Raw genomic sequence first — 13,883 nt, forward strand, 5'->3', positions numbered from 1 at the left:
TGCCGCCTGTGGAAGACCCCTGCCGGAGCAGATTCCGGGCCGGACCTGTAGCCCGTGGAGAGGAGCCCATGCAGGAGCAGGTGACCTGGCAGGAGCTGCTGCCCGTGGGGGACCCAGGTTGGAGCAGTTTTCTCCTGAGGGATGGAGCCCGTGGTACGGACCCATATCTGGAGCAGTTCTGGAAGAGCTGCTGCCTGTGGGAAGCCCACGCCGGATCAGTTCATCAAGGACTGCATCCCATGGGAGGGACCCCACAGCACAGGGGACGAGAGTGACCGAGAAGGAGCGGCAGAGAAGAAGTGCTGTAGACTGACCATAACCCCCATTCCCCCGTTCCCCTGCGCCGCTCAGGGGGAGGAGGTGGAAGAGGGTGGATGGGGGGGGAAGGTGCTTTTGGTTTCTTTCCTTTGTTTCTCACTTCTCTAGCTTGTTAGTAATGAGCAATAAATCTTACTATCTCCTTATGCTGAGTCTGTTTTGCCTGTTACAATAATTACTGCGTGATTTTCTCGTCCTTATCTCAACCCTTGAGCCCTTTTCACATATTTTCTCCCCATTCCTCTTTGAGGAGGGGGAGTGAGAGAGTGGCTGTGGTGGAGCTCGGCTGCCCACTCGAGCAGAACCACGACACCACTATAAAGCATTAGCTTCACTGAGGAAATAATGTAAGTCGCTGCACAGCTGGAATTTTACTCTTATTGATTGTTCCTCTAGATGTATTTTAAATGCAAATGAGATTTTATTTCAGTGTAAAACTTACTGTGGAAAACATCTCAAGATAATATATGTGGAACTTTTAAAATATGTACATAAAAGAATGATTCTTTATGGTTTCATAGTTATTGTCATACCTATATATTTTTTTAATTTAGTCATTATAAATAGATACCTGCCAGAATACAAAATGTGGCCATTATACAAAGAAGTTTCAGCTTGATTTCAAAAGAAATGAGCAAAAGTTTGGAGGAAAAAAATGGCTAGACTGAGCAGAAGTAATAATAAACTGTAATCAAAAAATTAAAACACTACAGAAATTTCAGGATACTGCTGACATTAAAAGTCCTTAATGAGTAACACAACTAGTATGAATAGTTTAAAATCTCAGGGATGCAGAGTCCAAATGAGAACAATATCATTTATTTCATACATGCTGCAGAAGAAGAATTTCCACACTGAGATCATTAACTAAAAATCCCATGAAGCTGAACAACAAAATCCTAGAAACAGGAAGATTTTGACATGATGCAACCCAAGACTTCCAGGGTCAAATATTTATATTTATCAACAGCCGATTAAGACATCAGATGAAATATTAATGCAAATCTCCTTTATATTGTCAGACCCCTGTAAAGAGGAGTTAGTGTAAACGAGAATCATCAAATCAAATGAACAGCTCACCAAGCAAAATAATAACTTTGACTACCTTTCAGTGAAATGTATCTGAGCACATTAACTGCAGACTTAATTCTGAATATTAATACTCAGTTAAAAAAAGTTAGGACTATAGGAAAAGTGCTTCAAGTGTCAGAAAGTAATTTTCCTCCCCAAAGTCATTTTTACTATGACGTGGGAAATAATTAAATGAAACAAAGCAGGAAAAGTGTGGGGGGGAAATGAAGGGAAATTAATGACTTCTCTAGGCTTGCATTTCACAACCAAAAATAAATACAAAAAAGGGTCAACATTTATGAACAACAATTTGCAAAGACTATCCAAGCTTATGAAAAAAGATCAAGGGGAGGAATAATATATACGACAGTGAGAAGTCTGAAGTGACAATAAAATGAAGAGGAGACATACCCATGATAGGAAAGGGTAAGGCAGAAAATAAAGGATAACTAGACACTGTTGAGAAAACCAGTACAAAATTTTTCTGGCATATAAAGAATGAGATGTCAGTAGAAGAGAAGACCGACTCTTAAGAGACAGTCTGAGTAATTTACTGAGACTACATGATGATTCTGCTAAAAAAAATTACTTTATCATTTTTATCTAGATTTGCAAAAATGATTTGTTGGAAACTGCCACATAGATATCTCTCCCAAAGAAGGAAAACTGAATTATAAAGGAGATTGTCAAGAAAGACGTATCCCAATACTCACATTTGGCTGTAATACACTGCTGTGGTAACTGATGGCAGTCCCCTCCATGTAAAATAGCATGGCATTCGGGTAAAAGTGCTTACAACACCCTACAGGAAAAGTTGAGAATTCATTGTGACAACAGAGTGCCAGAGTGTAGTATGTTCTATCTGCATCTCTTCCCTTTTTCTTCTTTCTTGAAAGATAAAATTGGTGCAGTTGATTCCTATCATTCCTCCCTATCTCATTTGCTATTTCTCCATGCCAACAAAATTCCAGGAGGCCAGGAGAAGAAACTTCAGGTAGCTTCATCAGATTCAAGTTGCCAGTTTGTGAAATTGCGTGTCCAAGTCCTAATTCCAAAGGAATTTGCATGGGGACGTAGTACTGATTTTCACAGTTTCGTATATTAATCTTTCTTCTTTGAAGGAGAGAAAGTACCAGTATGAGGAATGGAAAACACTTCTTTGGTGATAGCATACTGGTTGCATACCCATTTTGAGAGCCATGATAATGCAAATTTCTAGGGCAATGATATCTGTAATGACATAATCACATGCATATCATAAAGTATCTTTCCATTTTGGTGTGAATTTGTCACATAGCTAAGTAAATTGTTATAGGCAGAAATGATGACATAATTTTCTACATTTTAAACTGTATTTGGTTATCCATTTTAACTGTGTATTTAATTGGAAATTATTTCATGGATTTCTCTGCAGTTTTCCTGTCTTCCTTCCCTACCTTTCCAAACAACTAACCTTGGTGCTTGCTTCTCTCTGTGAAATATCCAAATTTTAAGCATTGACATTTGCTTGTTATTTTTTATTTGTGTCATATACATACTATTTCCATCACCTATCTGGTTTTTACAAACACAGTTACATACCAACAATTCACAGTTATACTTAGAGACAGCACCAGACACGTTTGTACTAAAAGACTGAATAACATTAATTTGGAGCAGAGTCAAAGGAAAATACATGTGCTTTTTGATTTCCACAACATGCAAAACACAATATCCTGTTACTACACTGTATATCCATATTTCTAATGGTAGTAATATTTTTATTTACTGTGGGCCAGAAGACTTTACCTACATTTGCAAAGCATTTTTGTAAGGATAATGTAATATTCACCATGAATGCTGAGTTCTGTTGTTATTGCTGTATTTAAATCTTATGACACAAACAAGATTCATGGTTGGGGATTATTTTTTTATCTTTTAAGTGTGAGCAGTGAGAAATCACACATTACCTTCTTTTAGTTGCCTAAAATATGTATATCTAAGAAAAGTATCAGGATCTGTGCATCAGTTCTGCTACACCTGACCTACCTATTCATGCCACTAGTATACAAGCCATGCCCCCTAAATATTTAATTAAAAGTACAGTCATTCAATCATAATGATCTCCTTCCTTCCAGTTTAAATGACTCCAGTCTTGGATAAGACGTAACCCTGGAAAAATACATTATTTGAGCTTTGGATCAGGTGCAATGTACCTTAACCCCTTACAGAAATGCAGAACTGAACTAGTCTGTAAATCTGCCATGTCTTCAGGCTATAAGGAGACACCGAAAAGGATAGGGCAGCAATATAAACAAATCTCAATTATTTAACACTTACTGCAATGCTTTTTAGTTATAAAGAGGAATAATACATAACAACTTTGGCAAGAAGGAAATCACTTGCCATCTCAAAAAAAAAAAAAAAAGAGGCAACATGAACCATTATTTATTTAAACTGAACGTGGGTAGAGGAAGATGTCACCCACAGCTAGGTTAGAACACTTTCTTCTCCTTCAGCAAAAGAAGTTTCCTATGGGTTTTTCCAGATCACACATACAGATCACACAAGTCTAGCCTGAATCACAGCATTAAGGACTGGGATAGAAGTGGACCAGAGTGTACACCAGTGTATTCCCACACCAAGATCATTAACCACAAGGAGCATATTAAAGACACTGATTTGAGCAGAATTACCATCACTGTAAATTAGAAGTGCATTAACTCAAACAAGTCAGGCCACCAGGTGGCAGATCATTAATAGTTTAAAACCTGTCTTGGGGTCTGATCATTATTTGATGTTATGATATTTTGTGAATATTAAGAGGTAGGGCTTCATTTAATAAAACAGCATTGGCTTTATAGAAGAATGGACTGTTTGGGACAGAAAACATTGAATTTCTGAAATAATTCTAAATGAAAAAAAAAAAAAGCCTTCTGGCTGCAATGTTTCCTATACAAAATCTTTGAAGTATATACAGTTTTATATCTACCTGTAACTGCTGTTCATTAGCTGTTATTTAGGCATGCTAACTATAATCAATTTGAGAAGAGACTAAGAAAGAGAACATAATCAAAAAGCCTTGTTAAGACTTCCTAGTGAAGAATTAGACCGAGAAATACACAATGAAAAAATGCACATTATTCTGAACATAATATTTGGTACAGAGTAGATACAATGAAGGTGTATCCTCTCTGCTGTTTGCCATTAACAGATGCACAACTAGTTAAATTTAATGTCCTATGACTCTTACATTTCTTTACCACCTAGCCACTTTATTATTACTGGTCAAGGTACTGGCATGTGTATGTTGGAATAACTTGATTTAATTTTATGGAGCTATACCAACAGATTCAGGCCACGGTTCCAGCTGTTATTTGTCAAATAGATTAGGAGCTTTCTTCTTCTATAGTGTGGTGTGAGAATGACCTCAAGTAAAATTCTTCCCCATGGCAGCTAAACAAACTAGTATACTGGGCAGTGTATCATCATTACTACTGGGTGAACAAATGGACTTTGGATCTTCTAATCAAACCTCATCTCTCAAAAGCAAGAAAGCCCCTAGGACCCTTGAAGCTCCTCAAGCTTTATTTGTGTCAGCAGGAAATCTTCCCTAGTCTAGAGGTAAAAAGTAAGCTTTATTATTCTAGTTTCACAAATTCCAATAATTATATTTGGATTCTGGATTTTTTAACATCTCAAAGAGAGCTTAAGCATGGCAGAAAAATGGAAAATGATGTGGTACCACCCATATCTTACCTTTATTTCCTTTTGCAGAGGCAAGTCATGCCAAAACTTGAGATCTAAGGTTTTCTTCTCAGCACTTTTTCCAAACAAAACAGAGCCGCTCTTCCATAAACTACAGCCATCAATCTCAGTGAGCCACTACTCTGCTGAAACAGGCAGCAGCAGTTTACCCGCACACCCATAAGCAGTATGGTTATGGGGGCCTATTCTCAGAGCATCTTTTCCTCTGTTGTTAGAAGCATAGGCATAAGGACTGAAATACTGTGAATACCTGTCACTTTCACCAACACAGTCTTTTACTTCTAATTCTGTAGTTAGAATTTCTGAGTTGTAGACCTACCTCTGCCATCGGCATGCCATATAACCATGGGCAGCATTTCTTCCCTTTGTGTTTCAGTTTCTCCACCTGTAACACAAGGATAATGCTTATTTACCTCATTCAGTACTTGTTAAGTGCCAGCGACCAGTATTTTAAAGCACGCCAAAATTCATAAGTGAAAGGTATTAAAATCAAAGATTGCAATGCAACATAGTAGTATATTAATGTGAGTTGCCTTGTATTAATATCTGCAGGCATAAATCTGTTTCTCTCTAAAGTGAAACACAGCTTTTTTTCAAGCCCTACAAAATCTAGATGGTCATTTTAGTTAAAATGATGCAGGAAGATCAGGGCAAAACCTATACTATTTCACAATTTGAGTTTTTAGTGCAAAATATTAATTGCTTATGGAAACAAGAGAGGACTTGCACTATAGAAAATAAACATGAAAATAGTTGCTAGGACTAGTACTGAATAGTTAGACCACTCTAGTAGGTGTAACTATGCATTGAAGCTGACAGGTCTACCATGAAGTGGTTTAGTTTCTTCTTGAGAAAACTATGCTTACAATGGTGCATAAGAACTGTAGTGAGGGTTTTGTTCAAAAGCTCAAACTAAAAAGACCATGAAGCAACCTTTCACTGACACAGAATTTATTTTTTGCAGAAAGCTTTTAAAACTTCTACTACATAACTGAATCATACCCAATATTAGTTAATCAATACACTGTAAAGTTTTGTTTTGTTTTGTTAGCTGTTGAGTTCATATAAATATGCATGGTATGTTATAAGTACCTTCTACAAATTTGCCCTTGTGGTGACATATTTTGAGCCTAGAGATTAGAGTTCAGGAAAAGCATGCAATAAATTAATGAAGCAAAATGAAAAAAAAATATATACCTTTTTTTTTGGCTAGATTCTTCTTTGCACTGTAGTAAGAGTAATTTACTAGACCCTGCTGAATGTTAGAATATGGTTTTTATGCACTGACATATACACCCTACATAGCACTGCAGACGAGGCTTTGAAGTCTTGCTCTTCCACTCAGTTTGAACACCAGGACAGAAATAGCAGCAGTAGAGGATTACAAAATCCTGACATGCCAGGCAATGAAGTAACTCTTTTCTTTGCTCCTTGGGGAAATCCAGTGTGATTAAAAGAAAAATAATTGTTCATGTTCTTATTAGGCTGGCAAGCATGAATCTCTGGAATAGGATCAGACATTGGCTGTCAAGCCTTTTGTGAAATCGTATAGTGCTCCAAAACTATACAGCCATCTCCAGGAAGGAGAATGCAATATGAAACTGTTTTTCAAAGAATAAAAAAGCCCACAATTTAAAATTAGGGTTTGACATAAATCCAACAGGCTGCTGTTGGGTGGTACATGAGGGATAAAACTGGTCCTGTTGCATTAACAGTATATGGATTGCTTACTTTGAAAAAACTATCATAATTTGGAATGAAGAACACGTTTCATACTTGATAAATTCTAACATAGTTAATGTTGTGCCGTTCATGTTAAAATTACAAGCTTGATTTGGCTAATGTTTTCAGTTATGTCATTAAGTATCACCCATTTAAAAATGGAAAAAGTTTTCAAAAAAGCAATCTATATTCATACAAATCTAAGCTGAACTTACTATTGCACAGGTTTTTAATCATATGCTGTTTTATACTAATTCCTAGTTAGACAGAAAGGAACAAACAGCTCCCATGCCCTCAGTAGTGTCTTGCAATTCACCAAAACATAGAGGAAGCTTCTTAGCATAGCAATATTCATTGTATGCCAGCTGAAGTATTGCAAAGTTTGCATCTGTTGTCATGAAGATAGATTGATATTAGATAGATAGGATTCGTTCCAATTTGACACTATTCTAGCCTTCATTGTCCCTGCTTTCAAGCTAAGTGAAGAGCTATTTCCACAACAACTATGGAACAATTCATTTGTATCCTTTCAGAATACACAAGATCATTACCTCTGTGGCAAAACAGCCTTGTGATGGAAGGCCCTTCTAAATGATAAATTGCGCTTTTAAGAAATGTTGTTTGGAAGGCTACGATCCCAAAATTACTCTCTCTTGTATTCCTAACCTGTGTGTTCTGATAAGCTGGTGAGAGTTTTGATTTTAGTAACTATATTTCAGTACTGTAAGTACGTGTTTGTTATGAAAATATTTTCAGACACAGCATACATCCAGCTGCAATCCACTAACCAGGTACGTTTGCATTCCCATATTTAGCTGCACCACAGTCATGGGAAATGTACATACACCTTAAAACCATACTTTTCTGCATGCATTTGCCAAATTTTAAAAAAATGTAGCCCAAATCTCAGCATATTCAAGATTATTTGTAGGATATTTAAAATAATAATAAAAGTAATAATAAAAAGATTTGCAAATGTTTTAAGCAATCCATGAGTGAAGTTGTACTAAGATAAAATTTAAGGCAAATGTACTGCAAGGTCTAAGTATGTATCATCTCAATTTCCCTGGGCAGCCATATCAACTGTACTTCAACAATGACCTGAAGCCACTGTCCCCTTTAGATTTTCCCTAAATTTCCGTAATCAAATAGGAGTTCTGCTCTAAATAGATGGTTTCCTTATGAAGAAGATAAAAAGAAAAATTAGTGGTTTTAGAAGAATTCTGAAGTACTACAACCGCCCAGTCTTAGAGGATACCATTTGTTCTCAAATTGCTATTGCAAATGAGTTACACTCTCACTCTTACTTTGGCAAGAAGTCATGTAACTCCACGTTTACAGAACCTATAGTAAGATTTAATGTGTTGCCTGGTAACAGTGGTATTAACAGTTTTAATGCACTTCTAATTTTTGATGCTTATGGAGATATTCTTCCATGCTATGACACCTGAGCACATACTCCATTAAAGCTTAAACAACTTAACACTATTAATAGCACTGTCATCCAACATACTACGTTTTTCTGTACCAGCAAATGACAAATAGATCAGACAAACTTTTATACAATTCCTTCTTTGTGCAGATGCAGGAGATAAGGACACATACCACCCAGCACAGATATCCTAAGAATTTAAAAACAAAGGTGTATGCCATCTAAGCTAAGTAATCTGGTGTACAGATGTCTTCCTTCAGCATAAATGCCACCTAGCCTTGATCTGACTGTACCCACTAAACCTATCTTCTCCAGTGAAATATGCTGGCCTTGACCTTAAATGCAAACATGACTTCTGCAGACTTATTGCAAACTTAATCCAATTTCTTAGGTCTGAATGCAAGGATTTATGCTCAAATTCAGCCCTGATGTAAGCTATGCAAACATAGCAATAATAATCTTTAATATGTAAGTACTTCAAACAGAACATAAACTCTACAAATACCTTTTATGTAATATCTTGTTAAAAAATATATCTATGCCTCTTGGTATTTCTTGTGAACACATCTCTGTTTTTTGCATACATTTTTAGACGTTAATGCTAAGGTATTTCTGAACCCTACACTAAAGCAAGTACCCAAAGAAATTTGACTTATTTGATTACTTTTAATCTTAAGTTTCTAGATAGACATAAAAAAAATACTGTTTGCTCTTCCATGTTACTCATGTCACAGGTTAAATATTTCCTAATACATAATATGCTATAATTGGTGTCCAGCTCAACAGCATTCAGTAAGACTGATGTTTTTACATGTCTAATTTAAATTCAAATTCTTGCTAATTTGTGTCTGGATTGCTGATAAGTATCAGCCAGAATTCACTCTGTTCTCTTTATGAAGTCCACACAGAGGAAAGTACAAAGTTTCTTGGCTTCTGGAAAGAACCAAATCTCTGTCATTGTACCAACTTATATTGTACATTAAAGGTGGATTTGAGCCCTGGGCTGTAGGTTGGGGACCCCCCCTCGTGTCCAGAGCGAGACCTGGGGCTCAGCTGGGAGCTGGCAGCTAGCAGCACTGCTGTCTGCCTGAGACTGCTGCCACACTTGAGTTCTCTTTCTTCTCCCTGTGTTTAGGAGCCAGAGTATAGTGCTTTGTTACAAAATGGTGCAATTAGCTTGTAACAAATTATAGCTATAGTACATCATAATTTAATACATAGAAGTTCCTTTAAGCAACAGAAAAACAAACAAATAAACAAAAAACAACAACAACAAACAACAGAATTTCCCAAGAGCAGCACTGTCCTGCTGATGCAGAAGCCCCACCAGCAATGCCACAGGGTCAGAGATGAGTGGCTCCAGTGTCAGACAAGTCCAACTGCACATAAGACCCTTGCTCCTCAGCAGCTCCTCCTGGAAGGGCCTCTGTATGTTTGCAGGGCAGAACTCTGAGCTCCTACACAGCTCCTGTGGATTGGAGCCCTGCTCGTAGCCAGTCTCTCTCCGTTGCTGCCAGACCACACAGATCTCCTTACTTCTCTATACAAGTTTACATCCATGTGATCTAAGCCACTCCATTGAAGTCATCCTTCAGAGAAGAAAAGGAATTCCTGGGGAATTCCTGTTTCCTAATGCTCCTTTGACCACGGTAAGGAGCTACAGGACACAGACAAAAAGGGAACACTGGCACTGCAGCTGCTCACTGAGGGCAGCCCTGTACCACCAGCTTGGCAGGTGGTAGGATTAATCTTAGTGTGTTTTTTCCAGTGCTTCAGCTTAAAATCATGCTGTTTTTAAGAGACAGCACTTCTTATGCTTGCTTCAGTGCCTCAAATCGTTCAACCCAACATAACCTAAAAACTTGGGTAACCATACACACAGCCATCAAGAGACTTAAAAACTGCACGGTCACTTCTGAATAGCAATTACTGCAGCTACCTATTTGTGGACTGCATGCTGCACATGTAACTGAAGCTGGAGCATCTGATTAGCCATGCTCTTTCAGGTTTCAGATTTCCTCCAAGACGAATTATCTAAATCTAATAAAAAATTCAAAAACCCACCCCAATTATTTAAGCTTCTCCATAGAGTAACAAATGGTGATAAAACAGAGGTTCATCAACATTTCCATTAGGAATTAAATTGTTCAAATGTCTAAAAGTAATTAAATCCATAAAAACTCCTTTAGTTATTTATTTGCATTTTTACTAGTCTCTAATAGAAGGAACACTATTCAACACCCTATATGCTCTTGGCAGTCTTTTGAAGAAAGTAATAAAAGGTAATAATAATAATACCTAGCTCTCACACGGTGCTTTCACTAGTAGACCTTAAAGAGCTTTACAAAGTAATTAAGCCTCTTTATAGGCTTTAGTTGCAGCAAGTGAAAATCATGTCTATACATGTGTATCCATGTTTTGCACATAATAGTGGTACACAACCCATATATTTTAAGATTATCTTAGAGATAGCCCAGTGTAAAAAAAAATGACAAACACCTACTCTAATTTATCACACTCCTTAGAATTTGTTTTCCTGAAGGCTGGAAGAAATGGTGAAAACTGTTTGAATATTTCAAGGCTGTCAAGATTAACATATGATGCATTCAGTTCCTGCAGGCTTCTGAAAGTTAGTTAACATTCAGATGTCCATCCCCAGATCGTCATTCCTTGGTGCCAGAGAAGAAAACAATATGAGCCTCTCTTGCCTACACTATACAAATAATAAACCTGTTTAATGGATGCACTGTTGCAAAATTGCAACACTTTTACAGTTCATCATTCTAATTTCTCTACTCAGAGACCCTGTGGGTGAGATTCATGCATTAAACAAGAACTGTGATCATGACAAAGTAGCATCTTTTGAAACATAACCAAACTAGCTTCCTGGAAGCGGAGAAAATGCTTCAAAGAGGACAAGAAGCTCAGGAGTTTTCAAGTTGCATTTCAGTTTTAAACAGAAAAAGCAAATGCACTTTCAGTTCTGGTTTCTTTTTATTAACCTGTATTTTTGCTTTGTATCATTCAGATGTACACAGTTAAATCTCCATCTGTTGAAAAGTATGGGATGTTGAAAACTGTGCTTTCATGATGACTTTCATTATCTAACTCAGATCTCAACTAAAGATCATTATTTGGGAAACTCAAAGTTTCTAAAGCCACATGTTGGGCTTTGACTGACCTACTCTATTTTTGGAGAGGACAGTCAGTCATGAAATCTCCCTAGTCTCAGACCAGGCTGAGGGTCACAGTGTATCAACCATATCCCTTCACCTCATAAACATCTGGAATTCCCTCCACAGCAATTTTTATAATAAAAGATCCCTTCTTTCACACACTGAACTGTTACTTAGCGGAAAACAAACGTATCTCACAAACAGGGAAACTCAGGACAGCCCGAGCTTTCCCCTTATTCTGCCCCATGCCAACAAACTGGGATAACCTGTTCCCTCTGAACTTCCACAGGCTGTCTTCCAGAAGTGCCCCCTGCAGGTGATGCTCACGACACCTCCTCATATTTGACAACTGTATTTCTTCTTAAGAAGACTTTAATTATTTAGCATCCTTAGGACCTCTTGCCTCCTGGCAGAAAAAGCCCTCAAAAAGCACACACGTACATGACTGCCATGTCTGGCAAAGCATTTTTATCTTCCATGTATTCTTCTTCAGGAATGCAATACAAGTTTTAAAGCAGGGATATTCCACTCATGAATTTCCAGCGCAGGCTTGGCTCTACACTCCTCCCATGGCTGCTGTCAAGCAGCTCATGCTCCCTACTTCTCCTGTGTTTTCAGGAAACTTTCCACCTCTGCCATTTCTCAATTATCTCCCACATTCCCTTCCCTCCTCTCGCACAAGGCCTCCCCCTTCTCTTGCCCCTAAACAGTCCTAGTGGATCCCAAAATGTCCTATCACCCACTCCTACTCCTCCTGTCACCCTTGAAAATAGCAAGACCGAGCTTTTCTGTTCTCTCCCTCTTTTGCAAGACATCCCTGTCAGCCCCTAATCACCTGCCTCCTCTTTTCAATTGCCTTTTGCTGCTCGGTGTTCCAAAACACAGCAAAAGACCAAACACACACAGGATGACTGATCGCACTCTGACAAGCACAGCTCACCTCAAGAGGCAGTCCGTTCGGAGCCTGTCATTTACATCAGGCAGCCGGGCTGTTAGAGCAGCTGTAAGTCAGGCCACCTGGCCAAGCAGCATGAATTTACGTCCTGCTCTGTTGGCCGTTGGCTTGTGGGACTGGGCGTCAGTCCTCGGGCGCAGGAGAAATGCAGGCTGCCTCTTAACTGTCCCCATGCCATACAAATCGTCCTACAAAGTACATGCCACACGAGTCTGTCACTGAGTCTCCCTCAGTAGCTAGGTGGCATATCAATATTTCTAGAATTTTACACAGCATCATCTGTGTCGTTCGTACCATTATTACATTTAGCTCCCCTTCTGTCTCAATCTTATGTGACATACTATGCTTTACTCAAAATATGCATATACCCTAACTTTATTTGGGAGTGATAAATAGGATCTTCAGAAAGCTATGGAGCATATGTTTGCTTCTACTAATTGATATAAACTGTTTTCCTTTTTAGGGAACTCTGTTCAAAATAATTCTACACTTATTGGATTTAAACCAGAATATGGACTGTTTCAGGGTGGATGGCTGATGGCAGCGTGCTGCCTGGTAAGCTGACTGCAAAGCAGGGATCCAAAGCAACTCGTGTCTAGTGAGGGCAGCTGTTACTCCATCAAGATATGACTGTTACAGCATCGTGCTTAGTTTTCCCTGCCTGCACAAATGGTAATAGTGTATGTTTACCTACTCTGAAGTCCTGTCATCTAGCACTTTTGTACAGGTGACAAAAATGATGATAAGCCCACATTCAGATGGTTAAAAAAATTGTGTGTACCAACATGAGTAAGTTTATGCTATGAAGAAATGTTACTGCTTACAAAAAGATGGATGAAAAATGACTTGTACAAACAGATCTGCTAATATAAATAAAACATGCTTTACAGAAGGTTAAATAAAACTGCCTGGCATAATTAGATAGTACAATTCCTTGTAAGAAAAAGGCCACCAACACAGCAATACTGGAAGAATAACTATCTAGAAGAACTGAACAAAGGACTGGTAAATTATTTAAAAATATATACTAAAATATCTATTTGAAACAGACTACCATTTCTTGTATGCGATGAGTCCTTGTAAACTTACTGAATGAATCCTTCAGCACGTGCCTTCAGCTCCATCCCATCTTCCAAAGTGAGAGTCACACTGGGAGGTGCAGTGGAACTGGACAGAGTGGGAAGGACAGCGCACCTCTGTGCCTTGGTTCCCAGCGCTGGCAGCCATGTGAATGGACTTGTGTCTGCCCTTTCCCTGTTCCCTTGCTCTACGGTTGCCATACAGAACAAAACCTCTGAAGAATGCAAGGATATGTAAGACACCGGAGGTTTCCAACCAAGAAATCAAAAGAATTTCTTCACACACACACACACACACACACACAAAAAAAAAAAAAAAAAAGAAAAAAAGTTCTTAAAAACATGCTGCTCTTTCCAGGGTTTAAGCACACTCTGATTACAGG

At 38.2% G+C, this 13,883-nt stretch overlaps 1 long non-coding RNA gene across 5 annotated transcripts in view; it reads right to left on the reverse strand.

Moving 5' to 3' along the window:
• LOC139999238 (uncharacterized) overlaps positions 1 to 13,883 on the reverse strand; it is a 174,933-nt gene that overhangs the window by 37,405 nt on the left and 123,645 nt on the right. The window contains exons 5-8 of one of the 5 annotated variants that reach the window (XR_011804564.1): positions 13,511 to 13,715; positions 5,456 to 5,521; positions 2,103 to 2,619; positions 934 to 1,344 (exon numbers count right to left, since the gene is read on the reverse strand). This is a non-coding gene — a long non-coding RNA (uncharacterized lncRNA). Of the gene's footprint in view, positions 1 to 928; positions 2,620 to 5,455; positions 5,522 to 13,510; positions 13,716 to 13,883 lie in introns of those variants that run through there. The other 4 variants (XR_011804567.1, XR_011804565.1, XR_011804566.1 and 1 more) reach the window with 4 other exon arrangements.

Source organism: Anas platyrhynchos, chromosome 21, assembly GCF_047663525.1.
Source record: "Anas platyrhynchos isolate ZD024472 breed Pekin duck chromosome 21, IASCAAS_PekinDuck_T2T, whole genome shotgun sequence".
NCBI lineage: Eukaryota > Metazoa > Chordata > Aves > Anseriformes > Anatidae > Anas > Anas platyrhynchos.